Source organism: Cnephaeus nilssonii (genome assembly GCF_951640355.1).
Source record: "Cnephaeus nilssonii genome assembly, chromosome: 4".
In the NCBI taxonomy this organism is placed as follows: Eukaryota; Metazoa; Chordata; class Mammalia; order Chiroptera; family Vespertilionidae; genus Cnephaeus; species Cnephaeus nilssonii.
In genome coordinates this window covers 73,289,771-73,296,311 of record NC_137075.1, presented here as the reverse complement: position 1 = coordinate 73,296,311, position 6,541 = coordinate 73,289,771, and the positions used below count along the sequence as shown (strand labels likewise).

Genomic DNA, 6,541 nt, shown 5'->3' with positions numbered 1-6,541 from the left:
GCATGCAAGGGTATGTAGTAAGCAAAAAAGAAATTCAAGAAGTCTGCTTAGTATAATTCCATTTGTGTGTAAAAAGCTCAAAACTGTGCAGCTACATAATCCATATTGACAGCTGGAGCCATAGTTATTGGCATTGCCATAAAAAAAATAAACATCCAATTTTAACAGTGTTGCCCCCTCAGGAGCAGGTGTGCAGGGGGACTTTAACTTTCAGTGTTCTTTGAAATATTTTCAACAAGAAAACAGTAAAAGAGAGAGAGAGAGAGAGAGAGAGAGAGAGAGAGAGAGAGAGAGAGAGAATGACAGAGTCCAGATTTATGAGCAGGACGGGCTGACTCCACTGTCCAAATGTTCTGCTTTATGCCGAAAACCCAAGTACACCACTGTCTCTAAACCACCTGTCCAGCTACCACTCCACCTACCGACACTGTAGGAGTCCCAGCTGCCACCACCCTGTGGCAGGAGAAGCTGTGGCCAAAATCTTGAGTCCCTATTCCATCCCCTGGGTAAGATGACCTGCCATTTAGAACCCCTGAGATGGAGAATAGACTTGCTATTCTGGACACCGGACACTTATGATCAAGAATTTCCCAATTTTTTATTAACCAGAAATAAAGCTTCCTATTAGAAAGCTCCCATTAAGCAAACCTCAGAGCAGGCATGTGCTAGAACAAACCTCTTAAACGCCAAGGCCTGCTTAAATATCCCATCCCTTCCTGTTGCTTAAATTCCCTGTCTCGTTGCTGTGCTGTGGTTGAAAAGGGACTGAGTACTCTTCTAGGGTGATACTGGGTGTGCTTCCAGCTACAGTCTTCTAGGCTTGCTGGTCTCCTGACCGCCTGGGGCGTGGTTTCTGAAACTCTCTCCTCTGAAGCTTCCCTGGCTACTGGATGGAGGGAGCCACGCAGGAAGGGCCTCGGGCTTCTCTGACCTGATTTTTCACCTCTCTCTCAAGTCAGAGATTTTGCCTGGGCAGCCAGATCCTCTTGTCTCAGTGCTGGGAGCAAGTGCACTCACAGGACCTGCCGCTCTAGGCCTGGACATCCTCTCATCCATGTTGCTGGTCAACAGGGGAGACTTCTCTACTTGACCTTACAGTTCTATTTAAACTCCTTTTTCTGTTGAGGAAATATCTGCTCTTAAACATTCTCTTTCAACTTTTCAGACGTCCATTATTTTATTTTATTTTTTGGCTATCTTCAGACTAATAGAAAAATATGTATTTCTCTGCTTCTTACCTGCACCCACCTTTGTGGGACCTCCATCTCTTCCCACTTCTCCCCTAATGGTCTCCATCATCCTTTGGGGAGAGCCAGGTCTCCCTCACAACCCTCACAACCCTCACAACCCTCACAACCCACAGTGTGTGTGCCACAGCCCTGTAAGCATTCCCTGCACTCAGCCATGGCGCAGGAGGAACACTCCGCAGGGGCCTTGGCATATGGCCAGGCGGGGGTGGGGCCTTCAGAGCACTGACCGTCAGTGCCTGAAACTCTGCTTAGTAAGGACCCACCCAGCCCAGCCCTCACCATCCATAAAACCAACAACTGTTTATTTTATTATTATTTTTAATCATCACTCAGGATATTTTTCCATTGATTTTGAGAGAGAATGGAAGAGATGGAGGGGGGAGAGAGAGAGAGAGAGAAAAACATTGATGTGAGAGAGACACATTGATAGGTTGCCTCCCACATGTGACCTGACCAGGGGCCAGGGATCAAGCCTACAACCGAGGTACGTGCCCTTGACCAGGAATCGAACCCTCAACCCTAGGGTCCTCAGGTCGATATTCCAACCGCTGAGCCAAACTGGCTAGGGCAACAACTGTTTATTTTCAATCTTTGTCTCCTGAGCCTTTCAGTAGGATTCTATGAGGAGTCCCCAGGGGTAATGTATCTGAGATTTGAAGTACATATTCAATCTTAGGATGCCAGGCTCTTTTTCAAATTTGGGTTTTATGCTTACCTCTTCAAACAAGTGTTAGCAATAGCATTCTTAGCAACTGTCAATTTAAAAAACCGTGTTTCTTCTTTTCACAGGAAGAAAATCAAATGGATGGCTCCAGGTTTAGTTTCCTGCAACTCACAAGATACACAATTCTCTGCAGATGGTTTTCTAATTCAGAGTAGCTAGGAGAGTGAGGAAAATTTGGGAGTGTGTCTTTAAAACAGCTCTGATTGATATGATAATTGTGCTTACCCCTGTCTCCCTTCACTCTCCCAGGTGCTGGGACACAGGTGGGCTTGGCACAGTGGATAAGGGCCCCAGCTTTGCAGGTAGTGGTAGACCAAGCAATGAGAGCAAAAGTGTCCTGAGAGATTTCTGGAGACAAGCCTTTACTTTGGCCTGGTCATTTGACATTTCTCTGATGTTCTAGTCATGTCCTACAGAAGTTTGCTCATCCCATCCCAAATTCCAACTAGTAAATGCTTAAGCTTCCTGAATGGCTCTGTTTGGAGGTTTCCATTGGCTTCCACAAAAGTGGTTTCCAAAACACTTGTTTTCTGATATACCATAAAATGTCTTTATTTATTATGTTTATTATCATTTATCTCTTCTTGTGGAATGTGAACATCAAGAAGACTTTGTTTTGTTCACTGACATAGCCCATGTGCTTGTAAGAGGTCTGACAAGTAGTAGGCACTCAAAGATTATTTACCAAATTAAATTGGAGTTAAAACTGGAACCAAGTTCCCTTCCCTGATCTCAAACCCTCTGATTTGCAAAGCTTTTCTTGCCTATTTGGGCCAGCTTGTTGGTACTCTCCTTGGAGGCGGCCATCCTTCCTCCTGCCAACTGCCGTGACTCAGATCCATTGTTTGTATACAGCTCCTTCTAGGCATGAAGACAGTCTTTTGCCCAGGGGCCCACAGCCAAGCTTAAGCAACTCAGCTCCCGATGTGAAACCCTAGGCTTGACAGCTGGCACCTGGCATCCAGACGTGGTAAGCTGTCCCCAGCTCCTTTCAACTAGTTCCAAGCATCCCTGGATATGCCACGGAGCTACTCTGAACTTTTCTGAGCACGTGCTTCTTCACTTGACATGACTTGGCAGGGAATGAACAAGCCCTGGTGTTCTTCTGTCAACTGCTTTTTATTAGAGCAACATCCAGCCATGCCCATGTGCTTGGCCCAGCCTGGCCGAGAGAAGCAGGCACAAAAGCTGGGCCAGTGGCCAGCAGGGCCAGAAATGGACCCCAGATTCAGACTCTCTGCCAGACAGAAGGAAAGAGGACTTCAGATTATCAGAGAACACAGAAAAACTAAAACCAGATGGGTGAGGGGACTTGCTCAACATCATATGGCAAGATGGTGGCAAACTGGGACACAGCTTGTATTCCTTCACTGCCCTGCCCTGTGGCTGTTAAATGTCTACTCGTACCCTTACCCTAGGGGCAAGGGCACCACACCTGCCCTGCATGAGCATGGCTCAGGCACAAAGGGTCTTTGAGGCCTTTCTTGCCTACTATTCTTCTTCACACAACTCAACGGGTTCTTTACTGGAAAACAACTGACTTCAATGATGCAGTGCCCATTTCTATTTTCCTGAGCACCTAACAGTTCCTTGCATTTAATAGGCACTCAGTGACAGCAATTGAATAAAGAAATCAATAAATGATTAAGTGAATTTGTTTTATTCCATTAGCTGTATAGATGTGAGACACGGTTTCTTTCCATGCCTATTGTAGTTTAAGCACCAACCTAGCAAGATAATCACCCAGCGGGCCAGTCCTCACCTCTGAGAGTAAATCTTCACAGGGGATATTTGAGGTGATTTGGCGCCCTTGTGCAAGAGCAGGGAGCAGAAGGTGCAAGGCTGCTGAGCATTGGATTTCTGGAGTAGATACACCAAATCAAAACTCCCATTGGGGCCAAGAAGGAAACAGAACCAAAGGGGAAGATGTGAGACAGATGAGGAAGTATTTCTGCCCTGTGCCATTCAGCATCAGAGCTGGGCAGTGATAGGCCATGCCCCACTAGCAGTGCTAATGTGTTAGCAAGGATACAAATAAGTTGGTTGGAAGCAAGTCACATGTCCTGCCCACACTCAAAAGAAGGGAATTACACAAGGATGTGAACACCAGGAAGTGGGGATCATGAGGGTGACCTTAGAAGCTATCCAGCACACCAATATTTCAGAGTCGGCAGAAGAGATGATACATTTTTGGCTTTCCTGGTTCAGACAGTTAGGTTGCCCGTGATGGGAAGTACTGAATAGCTGAACCACACAGGTTAAAAGCATTTGAAGGTCATGTTAAGCCATTCCTTAAGAGAATATGACTCTAAGGATTGATGTTTTGTTACAAAGAAATATTTTAATCAAATTCTAAGGCTTCCAACTCAAACATATTAGGGAGGACTGCCCTAGTCAGCAATATGGCAGACAAGTTGTCCAGTACAGAACATCTAAAAATACGTGAAAAGATCTCTTACAGGCTGAGAGCCTGGAAAATAGAAGTAAGAGTAATCCTCAGACATTCAAATCAATGAGAAAACATAAATCTAAGAGACAAGAGAGCACTGAAGCACTTGTCTGTGGCATCTGTTAATACCCAATGACCTGACACATAGGCATAGGTTTTAGTGGAGGAAAGAAGAGCCTGGTGCCCCAGCACAGTGGGAGGCTGGATTAGAGCCTACCCCCTCCACCCACTAAAGCCAGGACATGGAGAAGACCAGACCCTCAGAGGTAAACTGGGGTAGAGTTGGGGGACAATTTTTCATGGGGAAATTATTAAAATTATTACTTATTTTGGTCTCTGAGAATTCCTAAGAACTAAGCATCTCTCATCAAGATTTGGAGCAAGACGGGGAGCAGGGTAGAGGGGGTCAGTGTTGCAGGGGGAGGGTCATCAGAAAAGATAAAATTTTAAAAAGATTTGGAGCAAGAATCTGCACTAGCACTTTCAAAAAATCTCAGTCTGAACATTTAGATCAGCATTATCTTGGGATAGAGCATGGAATAAAACAAACAGGACACAGAGGAATATATATAGTAAGATTCCAGTCATATAAAATTAAACAACTAAATAATATAGTTTAAGGGATGCATACAAATAAGGTAAAAACTAAAGAGAAGCAAGAGAATAATGAATTCAAAATTCAGGAGAGTGGATACTTCTTCATGGAAGAGAGGAGAGATGCAATTAAGGTGGGGTATACAGAGGGCTCCCTATGTACTAGCAATGTTTTATTGTGGGTGATTATCCAGGTTAATTTTATTATAAATCTTTAAATTGTGCTTTTTGCTCCCAGACTTGTACGAGAGGCTTAAAGGATGGCCTCCTCAGATCTGGAACAAATATGCTCTCATATTAATGAAATGATTGTCAATATATAAAAATCTTTGTCATTAAGAAACTGTGAGTCAAGAATCTACCTTAAAGACTATATTAAATAAAATAGGAAATGAAATCATTTAGTAAACAAGCTTCTAAGTAAATTGGAATTGGAAATTCAGTATCAAGTACAATCTACCTGTTCACTCAAGGAATTCAGTGACTCTCTTGAAGAAGATTGTAAGATGTGCAACATCTCAAAGAAAACATACCTCCCCATTTGCCTCAAGTTCAGTGACCCAGAACTTTGTGACTGTATCAGATCTTGACCCTGAAGAACCTGTCAAAGTTGAGGAATCTGCAGCCACAAAGAAGGCCTCTAAAGAACAAAGAAATTAAAGAAATGCCATATGTAATTTTTGATGAGTTCAATGGCATTCCTGTGTACATGAAATCCTGCTTAACCTAATGTCAAGTTAATGATGTTATTAAAGAAATCAACAAGGCAGTAATCGGTAAATATAAGATCAGAGAGAAGTAAATTAAAACCACAATGAGATATTGCCTCACACTTCTCAGAATGGCTACCATCAATAAATCAACAAACAAGTGCTGGTGAGAATATGGAGAAAAGGGAACTGGTGGTGGGAATGCAGACTGGTGCAGCCACTGTGGAAAACATTATGTGTAGAGTTTCTCAACAACAACAAAAAATGGAACTTCCTTTTGACCCAGCAATTTCACTTCTGGGTATGTATCCTAAGAATCCCAAAACATCTGTCAGAAAGAATATATGCACCCCTAAGTTCATAGCAGTGTTATTTACAATAGCCAAGATCTAGAAACAACCCAAGTGCCCATCAGCAAATGAGTAACTAAAACACCTGTGGTACATTTACACATTGGAATGCTACTTGGCTGTAAAAAGGAAGGAGCTCTTACCCTTTGCAACAGCATGAATGGACCTGGAGGTTTTTATGCTAAACAAAATAATCCAGGAGAGAAAGACAGATCTCACATGACCTCACTTGCATATAGAATCTAATGAACAAAATCAACTGACGAACAAAATAGAACCAGAGGAATGGATGCGTGAAACAAACTGACAGAGGTCAGAGGGGAGGGAAATGGGAGGAACTGGATGAAAGAAGGTGAGGAGATTAGCCAAAGAACATATCTGCATAGCCCATGGACACAGACAACAATGTGGTGATGGCCAGAGAGAGGGGCAGGAGGGGTGGAGGTGAGTAAAAGGGGGGACGT

At 43.6% G+C, this 6,541-nt stretch overlaps 1 pseudogene across 1 annotated transcript; it reads left to right on the top strand.

Annotated features, from left to right (window-relative positions):
* The first annotated feature begins 5,277 nt into the window (after positions 1-5,277).
* On the top strand, positions 5,278-5,819 carry LOC307098294 (SKA complex subunit 1-like; annotated as a pseudogene). The gene has a single exon. The product of its transcript is annotated as an SKA complex subunit 1-like (transcript).
* Positions 5,820-6,541: the final 722 nt, after the last annotated feature.